The sequence below is a fragment of the Peromyscus maniculatus genome, chromosome 1 (assembly GCF_049852395.1).
Source record: "Peromyscus maniculatus bairdii isolate BWxNUB_F1_BW_parent chromosome 1, HU_Pman_BW_mat_3.1, whole genome shotgun sequence".
Classification (NCBI taxonomy): domain Eukaryota; kingdom Metazoa; phylum Chordata; class Mammalia; order Rodentia; family Cricetidae; genus Peromyscus; species Peromyscus maniculatus.
The window spans coordinates 146,615,962-146,638,624 of NC_134852.1; the positions used below are offsets into that span (position 1 = coordinate 146,615,962).

The 22,663-nt window shown below is 45.4% G+C and overlaps 1 long non-coding RNA gene across 1 annotated transcript in view; it reads left to right on the forward strand.

Moving 5' to 3' along the window:
* The window catches only part of LOC102909112 (uncharacterized), a 10,332-nt gene extending 4,088 nt beyond the window's left edge, over window positions 1–6,244 (forward strand). Inside the window, exon 2 of the long non-coding RNA XR_013045732.1 lies at window positions 2,724–6,244. This is a non-coding gene — a long non-coding RNA (uncharacterized LOC102909112). The remainder of the gene's footprint in view (window positions 1–2,723) is intronic.
* The last annotated feature ends 16,419 nt before the right edge of the window (window positions 6,245–22,663 follow it).

The window sequence follows — 22,663 nt, forward strand, 5'->3', positions numbered from 1 at the left end:
TCAAGATGGCTGCCCTCAGCTAGAACAAGATGGTGACCTTCTACAAATGCTGAGCCAGTGCCTGAGCCATGTCCAGGGTGCATGACCCTGGGATCAGCTGTGGGACTATGGGACCCCACACTAACATGTCCGGTGTGTGGGACACAGGACTTGCAGATGCACCCTGGTCTCTTATAAGGTATTGCCCTCTTGACTGATGTCCTGTGTGCATTGTGAGACCTTTCTCTATTTTTCCAAGGATTGTAGACCCTTAAAGGTGGATGTCCTAACCTTTTAATCTAGAGTCTTAATTATTAAGGTGACGAAGCTGAGGATATTGGTGTGGAGATAATTCTGGGTCGATTGGGGACCAAATATCATCACACGTAGTCCTTATAAGGACACTTCTGATATGGTGAACACAAGGATGACCAAGCTAACTCCTGGTTTCAGGAACTTAGAATCCTACCCCCAGCCCAGACTGTGTCCTTTCCTGGTTACCACACCTCAGAGCTGGTCTCTCACACCTGATGCCTGGCTCAGCCCTGGTTGCCTCAAGGCTGTGACTCAGAGCAGGGGGCACAGGCAACTGTTTGCTGACCTCACAAGTACAGTAGCTGAGGAACTTGCACATTGTCAACTTCCGGTTCTGAGGGAAAGTCTAGAACTTCTCTTCCTGTCAAGTGTCAGGAGGGCTCTGCTTCTTCTCCAGGCTCTGGAGAGAATCCTCCCCTTGCCTTGGCCAGCTCCTGGAAGGTGCCTGCACCCCTCTGCTCCATGACCTGCCTCAGTCTTTCCTGTGTTTCTTTCGCTTGGCCCCCTGTACTTATAAGGACCCTTGTGATGACATTGGGTCCCTAGACCACTCAGAATTGTCTTCCACCCCAGTGTCCTCAACTTAGTCACCTTAGCAAGTAAGTCAGTAGATTCAGAGGTTAGGACACCTACCTTTGAGGGTCTGCCTATGACAAAGATACAGAAAACATGAAGGTAAAACTCAGGAGAATCAAACGTTTTCAAAGAAGATAAGACGTCTCCTTCCCTGGGCATCTGGTTATCATGAAGACCAGGAGGGTGCCTGAATTAGCTCCAGTGCCTTCTGTCTCCTTGCTTTGTTAGTTTCTTTTGTTCTTCACCCCCGAGTTTCAATTCTATAATGCACAGTGCACATGGGCATATGCCCATACACGTGCTCGCGCGCATACACACACACACACACACACACACACACACACACACACACACACATACACACACACACGAAAGAACATGCTTGCTTGCTTTTTTTTTTCTTTTTAATTTGGCGTTTATTGAAGCTGATGGAGTGAGCTGGATAAGAATACCCAAGAGTAACTGGTGTGCCACTTAAAATATTGAACATCCATTTAGAAAAAAAATGGACTGAACGTTTGGTCCCATCACAGCCCACGTGATTCGGTCCTTGCACTCTGGGGTCTCAGCCAGAGATCAAATCCCCCAACTCCAACCGTGAAGAGCTGGGCCTGATTCTCTGCTGGAGAAACACTAAGTCCCAGAGAACAAGGTCATTAAGCAAAGTTAGAGACCACGAGAGCAAAGAGAAAGTGACAGCAACCACGGGTCCCAGGGAGAGGCAGCCTCTTAGAGCGCAGGACATGGGCCTGTCTCCACTCCCAGATGCCCGAGCAAGGCCCCAGGTAAGCTCAGAATTTTGTAGCTGTGGTGGCCTGCTTTTCCACCAAGACCCAGCAGTATTCGAAGTGTGTTGTGTAACTCGGCGACAGAGGAGGTGGTACAAGAATTCTATTTTTTGAAGCAAGGGACACAGCATTTTAAGAGCTGAAGTCAGCCTTCCAGCACAGCACGGAGGGAGCTTGTGTCTCTAAAATCTTGTTTCACTTTTGATACTGAGAATAAATCCAGTACCTGTTACTTTACGAAAGGGTAGGTGAACAGGGCTATTTAGGAGGAGGGCGACTTTAGGATTGGGCTCTCCTCGAGCATGGGAGCCACTATTGACTCCTGTGCAGCAGGGCTCATATTTAAAGCCCTGCAAGTCTGGCTCTTGACTTGAGTTTTACAGCACATGCAAATAGGTTTCTGGTGAAGAATCTGACACTTCCTCCCCTGGCCTGGCTGGAGGCATTTCAAAGGCAGGCTTCCAGGCCTGGTGTGCTGCTGGTCTCTCTAGATCTAAAGAGAGACTTCACCAGTGACCTGGGCCAGACAGAACAGGAAGACAGGGCAGGCCTTGAAAGAGAGGGACATGGCTGTGATGCCTTGAAAGCTGACAGGGCTCTGGTTTCACTGCGGCTTTTCCTGTAGCTGCAGTAGACGCAAACAGAGCAGATTGCATTGGAGTTTCAGGACCTGGGGGAAACTGAGGCAGCTCACCCTGCCCAGGACATCTCTAGCTCTTGGGAAGTCTGCTCTGCAGAGGACAGGAGAGATGTCCTTGCTCATCTGATAGAAATAATCCAGCCTCCTCCATCTGACCTGCCTGCCTTGGCTAGGGCTTGATGATTGCTTAGCTTCTAAGGAACTCAACACTGAGGACTCAGGCTCCCTGTCTGGAATTATTGCCACATCAGAGACTTTATGCTTCCATGTGCAATTGGAACTCAATAACTCCTCATCATTTTGTTGCTTGGTATAGGGCTGAACCCAGTATAATGAGGTTGTCCTAGATGATTTTAATCGTTATTAGTAAAATATTAATGCATTCGTTTATTCAGAAACTCAATCAATGACACCTTTCATCTTAGATGCCTCCCTTAATGAGTCCAGCAAGGAAACTCTGGGGAATAACAAGTGACTAGTGGAAAGTTCCAGAAGATGTAAGGTAATTCTGTCGATGCAGCTTCTCTCTGTACCTGCTTAAGTCATGGAATGGGCATCCCAGGGAGCTGTCTTTTGACCTTTTGGGTCATCTTTACTTGTTTCCATGGCTTCCCTAAAACCTTGTCTGCTTTCTCAGAGAGCTTGCAATAGTCTGCGCTCCCCTGGCCGCCCCCTAAGCCCAGCTCCCTGCCCAGCCTCCACCTCCTGGAGAGTTTTAATTCAGGAATTTAGAAGGCTTAGCCTGGAACATTCTGTTCACCCAGTTCTGTTTCTCTTTCTTTAAAATTCTTTATTTCCCTAACCTGAGTTACAATTCCTGCTGTTGGGCACAGAGCTGTGTCTTGGATTCTGCTTGCCCTCTGAAGCTGGATTTGTTAGTATTCCATGCTGGGACCAGGCCAAGTCCCTAATAAAGTCTCTCTGGGGGACTCTGCAATGAAGGTCAATGGCCAACCTCCACTCTTTGTCTCTGTAGCTTCTTTAACCTGTCTTAAAATGGGGTGAAGGAAAGCCAAAGCCGATAAAGGCTGAAGTTTGGTGAGCTAGATCAGTGTGTGGAAAAGGAAGCTACTGTCCCACCCAGTCTTGCCTACTGTCAGAGTGAACCCCCAGGCTGCTCTTGTGATCTCTGATGTATGTCTGAGGCTAGAAGGGTCATATAGAAAACATTCATCTGACCCTTGAGGTCAGTTAAATCTTAAAATATTAGTTTAGAATTTTAAAATTGTTTTATTAGCCTTTACTAATTACAAGTAAGAATTCATTTTATTATTATATTTGCATGCATGAATGTAATGCACTTCGACAGAATTGGTCACCCATTATCCTCTCCCTTTCTCTTACCAGTTAGTTCCCCGTCTGTTTTCATCTTGTTTGGGGTGAGGGTAGGGGGAGCGCAGTGAATTTTATTAGGGTTGCACAGTGGGTGAGAGGTTATTGACAAGAGGGGAGGCAACTGACTAGAGGCTGCACAACTGAAGACAACGTTTCTTCTAAATAACCGTTACTGCCCATATAACTTTAAAAGTTATTCAAGTTAATGAATTAATTTGTCTATGTTTGTGTGAGTGTACCCATGTGTGTATGCACAGATTGATACCTGTGTGTGTGTGTGTGTGTGTGTGTGTGTGTGTGTGTGTGTATGTGTGTGTGTGATAAATGCATGTTTGACACACTTCTCCAAGATCAGAGGAGCGTGTCAGGGGTCTCCTTTTTTTTTTAATCACTCTCTATGTATTCCTTTGAGGCAAGGTCTCTCTCTGAACTTGTGGCTCCTGTACTGGAAAGGCCGGAATCCAGAAAGCCCCAACAATCCTCTTACCCCCACCTTGCTGTGGGATGTTCTGTATGTAAATTGCTCTGATTGGTCAATAAATAAAACACTGATTGGCCAGTGGCTAGGCAGGAAGTATAGGTGGGACTAACAGAGAGGAGAAAAGAAAAGAACAGGAAGGCAGAAAGAGACACTGCCAGCTGCCGCCATGACAAGCAGCATGTGAAGATGCTGGTAAACTACGAGCCACGTGGCAAGGTATAGATTTATAGAAATGGGTTAATTTAAGCTATAAGAACAGTTAGCAAGAAGCCTGCCAGGGCCATACAGTTTGTAAGCAATATAAGTCTCTGTGTTTACTTGTTTGGGGCTGAGCAGCTGTGGGACTGGAGGGTGAGAGAGATTTGTCCTGACTGTGGGTCAGGCAGGAAAACTCTAGCTACACCACCTCCCATCAAATCTGGGGTTGCAGGCATTTGTGGGGATGCCTGGTTTGTTACATGGGTCCTGAGCTCTGAACTCCAGTCCTCATGTGTGTGGCCCAAGTTTGCTTATCTGTTGAGCCATCATCTCTACAGTCCCAGGGATCAGAGATGACCCATTTTCAAACATTATTCTAAGTGTCTGTCTGAGAGTGCTCCAGTCACTCTACTTAGGGCTTGGATAGGAAGTGTATTCCAGAAGGTTCGTATGTAGTTAGTTTAGTTCCCAGCTGGTAGTGCTATTGAGAGGTTATTGGGTCATGAGAGTGGCATGTTATGAACAGTTTAATCCATTTGTGGATTCATACTTTGATGGCATTAGCAGGAGGAGGTGAAAACTAGGAGGTAGGGCCTGACTGGAGGAAGCAGGTCATTGGTGGTATGTCTCTGGAAGACATACCTTGGTTTTGGTCCCTCTCTGCTTGCTTACTTCTTGGAGGTGAGCAGCTTTCTTTTACTATGGAACATGATATTTCTTTCTCATGATGGGCCTAAGGCAATGGAGCCAGACATCATGGGTTGAACTCTCTGAAACCCTGAGCCCAAAACTTTCCTCTTTTCATTTGACTGTCTTAGGAGTTTTGTCACAGTGTGGAAACAGACCAACATATCCAGTCACAAAAGCTTGTGATTTGTGTGTGTGTGTGTGTGTGTGTGTGTGTGTGTGTGTGTGTTTTGCTGGCTTGGCTATCATCCTTTACAGGAATGTTGAAGGAGAACTCCAAACCACAACAGATGGAGTGAGCATGGACCCGGAAGAAGCCAGCACAGCAGGAGTCTTCATGGTGACCATAGCCTTCCATTTCCTGATTCTCCAGGATGTGGTATCTGCGTAGCCACTTTCCTGCTGGGCATCTCAGCCAATGATTTTATCTGCCCAATCTCAGTCCACTAATCCCTAACATGGATGTTAGTCATGAGGATAAAATGTCCCAACATGAAAACTGCCTGGCACAATGCATGTTCAGTTCCTGATATGCCCTTCTGTCTCCTTTGGTGAGTCACATTTGTGACCCAGAGTTCTTTCACTGCTGCTAAAACTTGGAACAAAAGGCTCAGCTTGGATCTGTCCACACCAGGGTGATGACCTTTGAGCTCTGGCTGCTCCTGCCTTTTCCTTCCTGCTATTTATGATGTCAGCAGTCAGGTGGCAGAAAGATGCTCAGAGACGAGGATACCATGACAGAGATGGGCTCTCTGTGGAGCTGGTCTCCCAGTCTGGACTCTGATACTGAAGCATTCCCAGTGATCAGGGATCATTGGTGTGGTCATTTCTCATGAGTGCATAACATGTCACTGATATCTTAGTGACTTAAAAAAAGATTTATAATCTCTGTGTTCTGGAAGGCGGAGGTCCAAAGTCCAGGCATTCACAATGCGAGTTCTTCCTGGAGGCACTGAGAAGAAATTCATGTGCTCTGTGCTGTGCTCCTAGATTCTGGTGGATTCTGGCAATCCATGTGTTCCTGGGCTCCTAGGCAACAAATCCCAGTCTGTATCTCCATCATCTCATGGCCTTCCCTTTTGGGTGTCTTCAATGTTGTCTACCTACACTACTCATCCAAACATGTCTGCCGGGATCCCACACCAAGTTGACTGCCCTACCACCACTGGTAGGTAGCTGCCGGACACCCTTGTCTAGTGCTTTATCAAAGGAGACCTTTCAGAATAAAATCCTTCTAAAATCTCATGGACAGAGGGGCTCTTCATTTTTGCAGCAAGCAGAAACAAGCCCTTTTTAGGAAGGTGGCCTCTCCCTCATCTTGATTTTATTATCACTGCTGAGAAGTCACATTAATTTGTCTTTATAAAACACAGAAATTCTATCATTTCCATTCTAACTGGGATAAAAGACTTTCTAGAAAATGTCTGAAGCCATTTAACTCACAGTGTGTTACATGGATATTCAACCTATACTATATTATAGATTTCTGTCTCCTATATCTCATATATGCCTTATAATTTGAAGATTGCTTCATTGGGCCTTTTTTGATTATATAGTTCTTGTTTGTTGGGTTCTTTTTTATTAATATTTATTTATTGAGACAATATCTAAGTAGGCCAGGCTGGCCTTGAACTCATGATCTTCCTGACTCAGCTTTCCCAATGCTAATACTACCTGAGCCACCAGAGACTGATGTACATGGACTAGGACACTGTCTTGTTCTTACGATGGGGGTGGCATCCCAGCATCTCCCGTGATGGGAGAAACATTCAGGGGACTCAGGCATATTTTCCTCTTAAGATTTTCAACTGGCTTCATAGATTTGAAACTGCATTTTCTACTTTTAAAGCAGCTTGGCATTGCAGCTGGTCCTTGATGGGCATTTCTTTAAAGCCCTTTGAACGTGTTCACTGTGGCACAGAGAGACTTCTCTTCTTTCTAGCATTCTCCCCAGAAATAAGATTGGACTTAGGTTTCTAGTCTTTGGAAGCTCCTAGCAGGGCCTTGTCTGTGCAGGTCTTTTCAGAAATTTGGTCACTGTACCGATTTAGCAAAAATTCAAGGTGGGGTTAGTGGGTCTACCTGAGGGAAAAATTTAAGAATACTGTTTATTTAGATAACTAAATAAATAATAACTAAAAAGGGGGAACAATTTTCCAATCCACCAACTAATTAATAAACAAACACAGGCAAGAAGCTGGCATTGTGAGTGGCCCCAAGAGATCCGTCCTAAGATAATCAGAAGGACTCTTTCTGTGGCAGATGTGTGGTGCGTCCAGAGCCCCGGGTCTGAGAGTCCCTGAGAGCCCAGGGTGCTTACAGAAGACTCACAAAAAAGGCTTTGCTTCTAGAGCAGGGGGCTGACCTTACAAATGAAAATGAATGGTAAATAGGGTGCATGACACAGCCCGAGTTTAAAAACGAGAGGGTCCTGCATAACATGTTCCCCGAGGCTGTGCTTGCGGATTGCCTGTGGAGTCCCCAAGGCGTTTCATCCTTTGTCTTCCCTAGAGCCCAAAGGTGGAGCCACCACCAGGCTGAACCCAAGCCTCCCAGCTGTGGCTGTGTCTTAGGACTCTGTCCTCTGCTCCTTTCCGGTCCTAAGACTTGACACCACCTGCCACACAGAATTGGCTAGGCTTTATCAGAAAGAGGCCGTGTCATTGAGATTGCTTTCTTCAGATGACTAAGACGTCAAAAAAAGCTAACCACATCCAGAATCAGTGCAAATGGCGTCCAGACTGAAGTGAGCCAAATCCAGAAAGACCGCTCCGCAGCAACACATGGATGGACTGTAAAAATGCTGTGCTGGGGAAAGGGAGCCAGACACACAGCTCTACACAGGGTGGTTCTGCTAGATAAAACTCAAATCGAGACAGAGTCAGCCCAGTGCACCAGAGTCGGAATGATACTTCTTTGAGGTGCAGAATTAATTAGAACAGCAGGGAACTTTCTCAAAGAGTTGGCAAGCTACTTTGGTCACGGCTGTGGTTACAGACGTGTATAGAAACACAGAAGCCCACCACAGTTTACATATAGTCTTGCTTACATCCTGCGTTACAAATTATACGTGTGTGTGTGTGTGTGTGTGTGTGTGTGTGTGTGTGTGTGTGTGTAATACCATCAGGGTGAGCAGAGCATGGGCATGGCACCAAAACTATTATTTCTCAAATTTTAAATGTTTCCATTGTGCAGCCAATCAAATGTGCATAGGAGGTATGCTTTATTTTTTTGTCACAAAATTTATTTTTATGTGTTTTATTTTATATTTTTATGTTCCTATATTTAATTGCATGTGTATGTGTGCGTGCGTGCGTGCGTGCGTGCGTATGTGTGTGTGTGTGTATCTTCCCACCTGCACGTGTATACAGGTATATGTGCCACTGTCCATGTGTGGAGGTCAGAGGACAACCTGTGGGAGTCAGCTTTCCCTCCATCATGTGAGCCTCAGGGAGTAAACTCCATGACAGATCCCTTCACCTGATGAGCACTTTGCAGACCCCAACATGTATCTTTCCCCTCTCCCATGTTTTATTTTTCATGGGCTTGAGAGTTTTGTTTTGTTGGTTTTTTTTAAAAAAATTATTCTTTGGTGGGGGTAGATATGATCCTACTTCCTCATATACATTATACATGTATGGAGTTCTCCAAGTATGCTTTTATACACACACACACACACACACACACACACACACACACACACACACATACACACACACACACACACACACCCCTACTCCAAGTAACCAGATCTCTGACTGACTGTTAGCTCTGAACTGTGCATTCTGGCTATGTTTAATAGAGCCAGGGGAGTTTCGCACAGAATGGGTGTTCGCTGTAAATAAATCATTCTTCAATTCCTTCAATGAAATTAATTTCACGTTCCTATTATCACCTGCAATTCCATAGCTGCTAATGCGGGTCCAGCAAATAACGTTTTGCTAATGAACACCATCATTAGTGTTGTTTTCATTTTACAGTGAGCCATTATTCTGTGCTTCCATCTGAAAGCTTATAAAGTTGCAATAACTTTGTTTCTCTCCCTATAGAATCCAAACACCAAGATCAGCTTCTGGGGTGCTCAGCCCCCAGGGAACCGTCTGGGCACAGTTCTTAGCTGGGGCCTCTGCATTCCTCTCGAGCTGTTGCCTTTGCAGAAAACGTTTAGGAGAATGTTTTCTTGATACCGTGCAAAAGCACCAAGAACCTACCACATCACACTCTTTACTGCTTCTGTCTGCATGCAATCAGCTCTACCTGACTCTGGCAATTTGGGAAGAAGGGAGGCTGTAGTTTGCTGTAAATAAACTCCAATTAGCCAGCAGTTAGAGCCTGGCTTTTGTGGTGGTGATGGGGCTTCCCATGGCTCTGCATCCTGGCATTCATCAGGGCACACAAGGAGGCTGTGAATGCCTCCTGCCCTAAAATTCCTACACATAACTTCAGTGGGAACAGCTGTGCCCCAAGTATGTTCAGACAAAGCAGTGAGTGGCTTACATGGGACTTGCCAGTGAAGCTGCTTAGCCTGGCAGTGCCTGGGAAGGCTTATCTTTGAATACTGACCCTGAGGTGAGCAGGAAACTTAACCGCACAGGGGCACCTCTGAAACAGTCTATCCAGTGAGCTTCTATTTCATCCCGACTTGCCTATGTATTGTGCCATTTACCTGTCCTGGAAGGCCAGGCCTGCACCAGGTCCTCCCTATCTTTATCATCTCAGGCAGGCCTGAGTAAAGATAGCAGCATCAGTGTTCTTCAGGGAGCATCCAATAGCAGTCCTTGTAGCCAAGTGACTGATTCACCTTGAAGTAAACTACAACCCTCAAAGAGTTTCAACGAAACGAAAGTGTGATTGCCCGTAGGTCAGAACGTGCCCATCAAGAAGAACAGAAAGCACAGAGGCCTGGCAGGTTGATACCGTGTTTCAAAGGGCACCCACAAGGCACAGGAAAGACATGACAAGTGGGGACATGAGGAGTGCAGTGTGGACCCAAGGAAAGGTTCTGTCACCTGTCATGCCCACTGCATCCCGTGGCCTGTGATTTTTCAATCACACATGGTCACAGGAGCAGAAGACAAGACCCAGGCTAAGGGAGGGAGCTTGCTGTTTGCCACTAATTGGTGATCTAATTAATTTGGCCTCCTGGCACAAACAGAGCTGTTGTTGATGGTTGGCCTGCACCATGCCGAGATGGGGCCTGGTGTGAGGAAGAATGGGATGAGGGCCAAGTGGGTCCGAAGGGTGTCACAGAACTGCAAGCTGGCACCCTAAGGCAAGGCGTGCCGTCCTTCAGACACAGCAAGAGTTGTAGCTGTGCGGGGCTCTGGGGGCATCTGGTAAACCTGGCTGGCGGTCAGAGCACGAGAGTCAGGGTGGCATCGACAGGTACCTCAGGTGGTTGTTTGTGCCACTTAAGGAGCCCCTGAATGTGGAAGGGCTTTTCATATGGGAAGGACACAGCAGAGGGGGACATATGAGAGGGACCACGCTGGAGCCACATGGCAGCAGCAGCCACACCTACCAGCTTTCACGCTGTTGAAGGCTGCAGAGCAGTCTACAGTAGGCCATTAGAGTGGCACTGAGGACTCAAAACAGAGGTTGGCAGGTACATCTGCAGGTTGGGGACAGCACAGGTAGATTAGGGCACTGGCCACCTCCGAGGCCCCGTTCTCAGGAACCAGAGCAGAACCCCTCATCTCTGCAGCCACACCGCCCTTGCTGCAAATGCCTGCTGTTCCTGGCCATAAGCTGGCGTCCCTATCCCACCAGGCTGGCGAAAAATTTGCAGAATGAAACACAACGGTGATTTTCCTTTTCAGTCCCAGCTAACTCCCATGACAATAAGAACAAAACAAAAAAAGGGCAAATGAAGGAAAGTAAAAAGAAGGGGGTGGCAAAAATAGAGGCAACCTAGGGATATTTAGCAGATGAAGAATAGCTTGGGTTTTAGCTTTCTGAATTCAGAGAATCAAAGAACCCGGCTGGCCACACTCAGTGTGAAGCTGCGCTGCTTGCAGTCAGTCATGTTGGCCGGACTGGAGGCTGCGGATTACAGCTTCAGACCTCCTGGGCTTTGGTTTTGTTGAAAGGGACAACTAACTTTGTCTAGTTTAACCCCCTCTGGCTTAGAACTTCACAAGTGCCAAGTCCTTTATGGAAGACACTGCATTTCAACGGAAGCACCGCCACCAGACCTTGGTAACAGTTTAGAGCAACGAGAACCCTTGCTCAAAGGAGTCATGGCACAGCTCGCTGTTGCAAAACGCTATTCTAGGGGCCAAACAGAATAGAAATAGCATTATCATCAAAGCAAATCCATCAGGCTCTCCCATCCCATGAAGTGTTTAGAAAACCAGAGAACTTCATTTAGTAAGAAGAAAATGAATGTTATTTCAATAATTAAAACTCTTAGTAGCTGATGGGTACAAAAATCATTTAGACAGCTGAAGATATAACGCTTTAGATGCTGTTTGCTGTTTTCACGTGTTCTATACGTGAGGGCTGCTGTGTGTTCGTGTGGATGAGTGTGTGTTAGATGGATTTTCTAAATTATCTTCTTTCTGACTCTCAAATGTATTTCTCAAGCTGAAAAGTTGGGTTTTCCTGTGAACCTCATTGATAACAATTTTGCTCTGTGTCCCCGACTCCTTCCCTGAGGACCAGGCTCACCACAGAGATTCACAGCTCACCTGTGTCTGCCAAGGCTCTGCCCCTGGGGCCTGCTGTTAGGACTCCCCAGCAGGCTTTGTAGCCCTGAAAACACGAGGTGGCCCCTTCAGCTTGGCTTCCAGGGGCAGAGACGCAGAGCAGGAACCAGCTAGCTCTGGTCATCTGGAGTTATAAACCACAGCCTGCATGTTTCTGCATAGTCATAAATGTCAGGGTCTTAGGGATTCCTTTCTCCCCCACCACTTCCTTCCAATATTTCTTAGGCTTATTCATGCAAGAGCATCGTTGAGCTGCCCAGTGGCTAGGTAGCTCCCCGTAAACTGTCAGCTTAGACCAAGAAAACCAAACAACCCAGGAACAGAGGGACCAGTACCACTCACCAACACCTACACCCTAGTTACACAACAGGGACCATATTTTAAAAGTGTGTTTTCAGATGTATTTTCATAACCTGTAAATCCTGGAGTCTCTGGCTCCTTCCTTTTTAAAGCAAGGGTTTTAGGGCTCTGGGGGATGCGCACACGGAGAGACCAGAAGGAACAGAAAGTCATTTTTCAGTTTTGACTGGCAAATAGGATTTGTGATTCCCTGGTGTCTTAGCGGGCTTTCTATTGCTGTGATAAACACCATTACCTAAAGCAACTGGAGGAGGAAAGGGTTTATTTCAGCTTCTACTTCCATATCACTGTTCATCACTATGGGAAGTCAGGGTAGAAACTCAAGGCAGGAACTTAGAGGCTGAAGCTGATACAGAAGCCATGGGAAGTGCTACTTAGTGGTTTGCTCCACATTCTGGAGTTGACTAGTGTCCTGGAGCAACTTCTCCCCAGGATGCTGAAATCTTTGAGTCTGTAACTCCAAACAGGTACCTTCTCTGGGCTGGGGTGTTAGGGAGGCAGATAGAGGAAGGAGAAGCACCTGGCTTCTTCCCCTGCGTGACCTAGCATGCAGTTGTGGCAGTATGGTGCCTGTGGGAATGGGGTGACATTCTAGAGAGTTCTCTCATGGCCCACAGTGCTGGTCCTCCCTGGGAAAGGCTTCACGCTGTTAAGAGGCTGGCAACATGGTGAATGAGGGAACTATGGAGGAATGCAGTATCCATGCAGAGGGTATTCAGGACCCTGAAGTGCCCACAAGCCTACCTCGTAATGCTCAGGAGACACAGGGAGTGTGACCAGTGGATGGCAAGGGAGTTGAGGGTCGAGAAAGACTCTGGTGTGGGACTCCAGCAAAGCCCAGATGCATGCCTGCCACCAGCAGAAAGACGAGGTTTCTCTGGACCAAAGAGTAGGGAGGGTCACATGTCACTTTAACACTCGCAGGCTGGCCTCCAGCCAGCCACATACATAACACATACAACGTACATTCATATACACACAGCATACACCACTACAACACATACACTGGTGCTCTTACAAACACATACATACACACAGCACATACATATGCACAAATATTCACATGCCCTCACACACCCACAACACACACACACACACACACACACACACACACACACACACACACACACCAATACAAGGAGAGGCAAGAGTTTAAAAACTCTAAATCTTCTCCAGAAGTTCCCTAGCCACTCTGCTAGGGATGATCTCTAATAGTAAACTTAAGCTCTCCAGCTGTCCCCACTGAACTCTCAAGACAGGGAAAGAAAAGCAGGAGACATGTTTTCTTATATTTTTGGTTGTGAGCCTAGCCTTTAACGGCTGAGCCATCTCTCCAGCCCGAGACATGTCTTCTTTCTGCTTCTGCTCCTCTTCAGGCAGACTCTGATTCAATGTCATGACCACCGACAGGCTGGTAGGGAGACCTGGCCATCTCCTTCAACTTCAAAGTGTAGACTTGCTTATTGGGACAGTTTCCATCCTGTGGGGTGGGCTGCTGACCAATGGAATGTTCTGAGGGTCCTTGACTTCCCCCCATCTTGAGGCCCTCTGGTGAGTGAGCGGCCACTGACTCCTCTCAGCCGAGACTAGTCTGATAGCCCCATTCCTCAAGATGAACACTTAAGCAAGAATGATCAAGGCCCCCCCAACCCCCCACCTGCTCCATGTCTGCCGTTGCCACCCTCCTTTTCACATGGCTGACTGGGTGCCTCTGTGAAGGTCAATGACCACACATGACTCAAGGTCTTTCATATTCTGGCTCCTCTAGGATCGAGGGCTTACAATGACGGCTTTGATCTCACTCGGGAAATGAAAGATGTGGAAATGGAGATATTTCTTCTCTTATGACAAAGTTGCGCTTTTCCTGTGGTAATCCAGGATAACCTGCACAGCCCAGGGAAGGGTGAGTCAGGAGAACTTGCTAGAACATGACTGGATTAGAGTTCCCAGCCACCCCTGCTCCCTGCTGGGCCAGCTAGTCTCCTCCTGCAGACACTAGGCAAGCCTCCTGAAAGGGATGACGGTCTAGATTTAACTGGAAGAGGAGAAAGGTTTCCAGCTGTTTATTTTCAGTCAGTTGGGTTTGTCAGAGCCATTGTGTGACCGTCTTGTCTGCTGTGGTGTCCCTGCACTGGTCTCGACCCTAGTGAGAAGCAACCAGGCAGTAAGCGCCTGGGCGGAGGCTAAGCAGCCCACACAGACTGCCTGGAAATCCGCGCACCATGACAGCACCAACACACCAAAGTAGCCTAGACAGAGTGCCTGCCCTTAACAAAGCTTTTCACCAAACAGGAATAACGCAGAAGTAAGGGCACAGCACCCTGGTTAAAATAAGTTTAGTCTGGCTTGGAGAACCTGACTCCAGGGCCAAGGCTGTTGAGGAATTCACAACGTTGTCCCACCAGCACAGCCTTTGGCCACAGTCCTAACTGTCCTAGCAAGCTCTCTCAAGCAGCAGAATGGTTATGAGGAAAAAACAAAAACAAAAACAAAAAACAAAAAACAAAACAAACAAAAAAAACCCAGAGGGGAAGGGCTCTGGGCTCAGGATGTAGAAGAGGCAGATTAAAGCAGCTCCACGAGACTGCATGGTCACCATCACCAGACAGGATGTTCTTATTCAAGGTGGTTATTTATGTAGCTGTCAAATGGAGTGAGGTCAGTGTTGGAATTTTGCACTGAAAATAGTCTGTAGTTCAATGAATGGAGATACATGGATGACATCTATAGTTGTGAGTTTTCAGGGAGATGAATAAAACAACGCGATCTGGGGAGATGGTTCAGTAGGGAAGAGTGTTTGTTCTACAAGCAACAAGACCTGAGTGTGAATCTCTGCATCCACGAAAAACCCAGGCACAGTAAGTGCACATACCTGTAACCTCAGCACTGGGGGACAGAGGTGGGGGATCTTGGGAGCTCATTAGCCAGCCAGCCAGCCTACTCAAAACGGAGAGCTTCAGGTTTAGTGAGAGACCCCATTGAACAAAATAAGATGGGAGTAATAGAAGAGAACACCCCATGTCTTCCTCTACCCTTTGCATATAGGAGCATGGTACACACAACTACACACAAAACAAAAGACAAAGAAATTAGACAGTGATCAAATAAACAAATGAAGGAAAGCCTGAACAGTGTGCAATACAGATTAAAATCAATTTCTGAGGAACTGCCAAGATGGTCTGGTGATTAAGAGCACTGGCTACTTTTTCCAGAGGACACAGGTTTGGTTCCCAGCATCCACATGGTGGCTCACGACTGCCCATAACTCCAATTGCAGTAGATTTGATGCCCCCTTCTGGCCCCCATGGGTACTGCACACACATGGTTCACAGACACGTTAGAACAGTTACATACATACAAATAAAAATAACTACAATTCCAGGGGGTCTGACAATCTTTTCTGGCCTCCATAGGCACTGTATGCAAGTGGTACACAGACATACAAACAGACAAAACAGCCATACACATAAAATATCCCCATGTATGTAATGAAAGAAGCTGGCAATGGTGATGGTCCAAAGACATGGTCAAGTCCACAAACTCGCTATGTGAGACAGATTTTCATAAATATTGAGAGAGAAGGAGAGGGAGAAGGGGAGATAGGGAGGAGGAGAAAGAAGAGGTTGCATTTGGGGAATTTGTTTTCCAACAAAGGAAGCAACAACAACTGTCTCTACACACAAAAGAACAGGGTTGCCCTGGGGTGTCTCATCGCAATTAGACACCAGCCCACAATGGAGAGAACACTCAATATTTCCAGAAAAATGGCATCTGGGCCCCAAATGTTAATCCCAGACATACTGTTTATGTATGAAAAATGCTTAAATATGTATGAACTCTTGAGGTGGATAAATTAATTATTGATTCAATAAATATTTACAGAGTAAACAATTCTGGAAATTTGACTCCAAGAGGTAATCTCATTTAATAAGTAATGTTAAAAACAAAACAACTCTCCTAAACAGAGTGAGTCACCGCAGAAAGGGATGGGCAATAAGAACCAAGGCTTTAAAAATATAAAATCAAATATTAAGAGCTCCTGTGGGGTTATAAACTCAGTTTAAATGCTGTGGTCCTCAAGAGGAAAATGACATAACAGGTAAACATGATGATGTCATTGCAAACCTTGGGGGCAGTGGCTTGACAGCAGAGCAGGGCGATGTGAGTGAAGCGTGGGTGGGCAGTGCCTCAGCTCTGCAGATGGAGTAAGTATTTATTGTTGATGTTGATAAGTAGAAATAGGTATCAACACACGTCATCTCAAGTCTCAAACTGATCATTAACAAAATGTAGAAGTCATATATGTTGGCATAAAGAAAGGTACTGAAAAACTAGAAGATATACTTAGACCACGTGAAAACAATAAAACAGCACCAATACTGGAGGCAATGGAAATGGTCTCAAAAAGGGAGGAGAAATCCTGATTTCTGGAAGATGCCTCAGTGGTTAAGAGCACTTGCTTCTTAAAGCCCCCAGCACCTGTAATGGGGTCACTACCTTCTGTGACTCTGGTTTCAGGGGATCCAATACCCCCTTCTAGCACCAGCCACACATGTAGCATTTTTACATACACACAGCAGAAATTCATACACATGGGATTTTAAAATTAAATGAACAGATAGATAAGAAAAATAAATGCAAAACAGTTAAGCACCTGTTAGGAAAAACAATACTCTCAATTTATGGGCAGAAAACCCAGGTATAGTCTAAAGACAAACTACAAATAAACAATCTGTTCTTTATTTTGAATCTATCTGAGACAAATATTGAATAGTTAGATATGCACAAACAACGTAGATTATGAATTCAAATCTAGCATTAAACATTTGCTCTCCTGGCCATATAAATAGATCTAAAATGGTAAAAAAAATAAATACTATAATTAGCAAAAATACAAATCAGTAAACCTAGGCACCAAACTCTGTACTCTAGGAGAGAACTCAGTGCAGTGGGAAGGCTGGGAGAGTGAACTTGATGGTTAGAAGGTGCCATTTTCTAGTCATAGTTCCAGCTCTAAATGAGAAAAATAGACATAAGCAAAGAAAGAAAACACTCATTGGAAAATTAAAACGAAAGAATGAATGATCTCTTAAGTGTCTCACTGGTCCATGAAGAAAGATGAACTACAGTCGTGTGCATGCATAAGAAGAATACAGCATCCTGAAATCACCAGGCACACCCTGAGCTCTATTCAGGGATGTGCGGTACTTTTGATTCTTTTACTTGTACCAGTCTAAAAATAATTAAAAGTAACTGAGTGATAGTGAAGTCAAGAAACTGTTACTTATTATTTAAAGAAAGCAGCAGGATAAAATTAATGATGGAAAAAAAGAGAAATTAAGGAATTAGAAAATCAGAAAAATGACGGAATTGGGATAAAGCTGGCAAAGAAAGCATATCTAACTAATCCTGAAACGAGGAAATTGACAAATAGGTAAACCATTTACTAAAGCAATTAGGAAAGACAAAGTACAAGTATATACACGTAGGAGTGATAAATTAGTTATAATTAGAAAGAGAGGGACTGGTCGACACCTAGGAAAGAATGCTTCATGTAGCACCACACTCATTATCCATCTGCCTGACAGTGCCATTTATTAATAGGGGAACTCGGAAAAGTTACTAGATGTGTTTTTGTTGTGTTAGAAAACTACAGTACGCTGTGTGGACTTTTGTGTTCACTAATATCGATGGACAGATATTATACACACATACATGTATGCATGCACACACATGCAGGCATACACATGCATATAGACCTGCATGTGCACACACACATAGGCACACATGCACACACTTAACACATGCACACATCCATGTCGCCACCAAGGCTCTTAACTTCCCCAGAGCTTTCTAGAATTGCTCCTAGAGATTCAGTTAATGCACTTAGACAAGTCTTCCTATTTGTAATGTCAGCCCAGAACCCGAAGAACCACTCAATACTTTAAGTTTTGGCTGCCACTGTTGCTGATGTTTCTTGGATAGGTGGGATGTTTTGTACCTTTTCGCTTCCTGGTGGCCACTGAGCACTTTCCTAACTCTGGTCCAGGCACTCTGAGAGCATGCAAGGTGTGTGTGTGTGTGTGTAGGCGGCGGGGGATTTTCCCAGAGCTCATCTCCTCCCCAAGCAGTGGTTTTGGGAAAGTTGAATTCCCAGGTCCCAGGCATCATTCTGGAGCCTCCTCCACCCTCCCCAATCCACCTCCTCACCATCACCTGTCCTCCAACCCTTGAGCTTGGCTCTTGAATCTTTTTTTCTTTTTATGTTTGCTTTGAAGAATGCGTCTATTTCTTCCATCATATCTTCAGCACTTGAGATTCTCTCTTCCATCTCTTGTACTCTGATGTTGATACTTGCCTCTGTATCTGTTCTCTTACCTAGATTTTCCATTCCCAGAATTCCCTCACTTTGTGTTTTCTTTATTTCTTCTATTTCTATTTTCAGGTCTTAAACAGTTTTATTCATTTCCTTCACCTGTTTGTTTTTTCTTGGCTTTCTTTAAGGGATTTATTAATTTCCTCCAATTTTTGCTCTTGAATCTTAACAGCATGTCTGCAAATGCAGGTTCTTTCCTCAGCACATGCACGGGGCTGTGTGAAAACAACACTGTCCTTACCCAGGGACAAAGGAAGTAAAGTAAGTTAGTACATGGAAGCTGAAAGAGCTTCTCTGCGGGAAGAGCTGCTTCAGGAGGGGTCAAGGTACTGAAAAAGCCCTTGAAAAAGATACATGTGAGAATGTAAAATCTGTCAGGCAAGCAAATGGGGGTGGGTTGGGGTGGAAGGTAGAGATTGTGGGTGTGTTTGGAGGTCCATGCAAGGTTGAGCATGGGGAAGAGATGGTGTGTAAGACAAAGCCTGTCTGTGGATGGACTGCAAGACCTGGAGACGTTTAGCCAAAGAGTGTGCGTGATGTGATTTTTACTAGTTTCTCATCCCTGTAACAAATGCCTACGAGAACTTACTTAGCTCACAGCTTCAGAGATGTCAGTCCGCGGTCAGCTGGCTCCATTGTTTCTGGGCTGGTGGTGTCCCGAGGATAGCAGGAAGGAAGGGCGTAGGGGAATCTAGCCCTTCACCTCATAGTGGTGAGGAAACAAAGAGACAAGGTGTAGTCCCCCAGAACATGATTCCAGTGACCCAACATTCTTTTCGTCCCAAACTGAACCTGTTTGTGTCTCTCGATTGTTCTCCCCTGGCCCTGCTCTGCTCTCTGCTTCTGTGAATTTGCTCTTTTGAGTTCTCCACATAAGTGGAATCATAGAAATAGTTGTCATTTCATATCAAGTTTATTTCATTTAACATGTTATGTTCAAACTTCATCCACATTGTGATAAATTCCAGAAACTCAACTTTTTAAATGGCTGAATTATATCATGGACATACATTAATATACATATACATTATATATATCTGTTATATATATAACAGATACATACACACACACACACACACACACACACACACACACACACACACACACACATATATATATATATATCTGTTAATGGATGTTCATTTGCTTCCTTCTTCTGGCTGCCAGGAATAATGCTGAGTTAAATGTGTAATTATTCTTTTTGAATCTTTACTTTTTAATTCTTGGAGGGGTATACACCTAGGAGTAGAATTTTGGGAAATTCCTTATTTAGAATAGTAACACTTTTTGAGGACCTGGCCTTCTCTTTCTGCACACCAGCACCTTTTATCTTTAACCAGCCGTCTACGTGGGCACAGCTCAGCACAGAGAAGGCAGGCAGAGGAAGGTGCTGGGGCTGCCCCTCCTCCCTACATCAATCATATCTCAGTGGAACAACGTGAGGCAGAGAGCGGCAGATCCCCTTTCTCTTTTTCTCCCTTTTCTATTCACTTCCTTTTCCTTCATTCCATGGGGCGATGCCACCCACATTTAGGGTGGTACAATCTTTCCTCCCCAGCTAACCTCTCTGGAAACATCCTCACAAACACACCTCTTTGGTGACTCCACATGCAGTCAGGTTGACAGTGAGGATAGGCCATCCCAGTGGCCATCCCGGTGGAGGTGAAGTGATATCTTATTCTTTTTTTTTTCTATTAATATTTTAGTAAGTGTACTAAGGGGTTTCTTTTTGACATTTTTTATTACAAATTTTACTTTTAAAATTAGTTTACAGAATAATTAGTCTCATTGCTTTTTTTTAAACTTTTTTATTCTTTTTAGAGTTTGGCTATTAGGTAATGTCTGTTTGTGATCTTCATTTTCTTTTCCTTAGTAAGTCAATGCTAAGTATCTTTGTATGTGCTTGCTGGATGCATCTTGATGTTTCATTTACATTGCAAATGAATGAGAATAGACCGCCATTGAATCATTCATCTTATTCTGTCCAAGTGAACCCTTCCTTCAATGTGGCGTGGCCTCCTCTATTTTGTTTGGGAGCAGAGGGACACTGGGGAGGTGTGCCTGTGTCCTCCTGAGGCAGGAGGCTCTGAACAGCTCAGAAGAAGCCCTGGCCTCTCTTTCCCACAACTGCATGGTGAGGAGGGCTGCTGCCTCTCAGCTCCTTCCTTCTTAGCTCCTTTGCTCTTAGTCCAGTGATCAGATTCTGGCTCTGTTGCTACGAACCTTGGTCCAGGTGACTCTGCCCCAGGGTCTTAGCTCCTGGGACTATGTTGTTGGCTCTCTATGCTCGTTTTCCTTGCCTTTCTGGCTGGTGAGGAGGAGTGTGGTGTCTAATATACCTGATCTTGTCGGTCATGACACTAGTGTTCTACAGGTTTCCCATCTGATGTCCTTGCTGATGCTGTCCCCTCTCCACACGGGGCCACCAGCCTCTGAAATCTGCTCCTTAGGGACAGTCCTAACTCACAGTGCTGAGCGGCAGCCAGAGTGCTTGTTTCAGCTTGCTGGACCTTACCTTGCACATTGACCCGGTTCTGGTGCCATCCTGAAGTTAATTAAAAAATGTTTGCTTTTAGGGGCTGGGGAATAGCTGTGCAAGCATAAAAAAAACCTCATTCCAGCCCTAGTATCCATGTAAACAACTGGATAGTGATACATGCCTTTAATCTCAAATCCTTGCACCTGGGAAGTAGAGGCAAGTGAATCCAAGGGGCTTGCCATCTAGCCAGACAGTCTAGCTCCAGGGGTGAGCCCCTAGTCCCAGAGAGTCACCCTGTATCAGAAAACAAGTATCTGATACCCTGTATCAGAAAACAAGGCTCTTGAGGAATGACACCCAAAGTTGACTCTGCACACAGGCACATCTGTGCGCGCGCGCACACACACACACATGTGAACAATGAAAAGTGTTGACTGTTAGTGTTGAACAGCCTAAACCTTAGTGCCAGTTGGGGAACACTGCCTCTGAACTTGAGTGCTCATAACACTGAGTCTGGAGATGAAGATGTCCAGCAGGCTAGACGGACAAAAGACAAAATACGAGCCATGCCATATGGAAGGCAAGTGGATGAGCCCCTGGGCGCTGGTCCAAGGGCCTTATTAACTGAAAACCTCAAGCTCTGCCACCCAGTATTTTCCAAGGAGCAGACATGCTCACTGAGACCTGCATGTGTACAGAAGTTCTGGGCTGACAATCTGGTAGCCCAGGCCCAGTGACATCTCTCAGGACTAGTGTGCGGCCCCTGGCTTGTGCAGAACTAAGACTCATGTAGGAATGAATTATGTGGAACTGTCTTTCACACTGGTTCATCTGGAGAGGCACAAACCCCTAATTTCTTAAGCTGAGTAGCCCATGTGTTTATGTATTTAACACCTCAAAACAGCAGGGAATAATTAGTGGTTTGAAAACACGTTAACAAAACCGAGAGCCTTTTCAACCTTCAGACTCATAATATATGTAACTGCACAGTAACCAGCCTGAAGGGGGAACAATGCTCTTTTGTGAGAGAGATACCCCTTCCCCCGCCTCTCCCCTGGGATGACCATAGCCTGGACTTCCTGTCCCATTCAAGCCCTAACTGGACAGGCAAATATTTAGAACTAAGGGTGTTCAAGAGGACTAGAGGTTTTTGCCTGGTTGCAACTGGGCCAGGTCCTCATAATGCATGATTATATTTAATTACATGTGATTCTCTAGCAAGTCTTCTTTCTCATTTGGAGCCAAATATTTAAACAAATTTTGCTTCAGGCCTTAAAATACAAGTAGGTGTAAGCAAGATTAGGGCAGCTTTGTGGGGGTTGGGAGTGGGGTAAGGCAAATAAGATGTTGAGTTCTGGATCCCAGCCAGGCGGCTCTCTTTTACGCATTTATCGATCCTGTGTTTGTCCCCAAGGTCAGCCAGGGCTTGGTGACAACTGATTTTTACGAATTTCGTGTGCTTTCCCACTCCCCACCTGTGAGTTGGGAGGAATTAACTATTCCTCTATTAAAACGTGTTCTTTTGCTGGTGAATTTATGATGTTTTCAGCTCTTTGCAAAAAAAAAAAAAAAAAAAAAAAAAAAAAAAAAAAAGTCCCTTTAGCACTGCTGTTGAACTTGAGGCAGCTGTGGCCTGAGGGACTGGGGGAAGGAGGGAAGTTCTGTCTGCATTATTTATTTCCCTAGGGGGAAAAGGGTGCTGGATGCCAGGAGGAAGTAGGTTTGTTTTTAAGTCAAAGGAA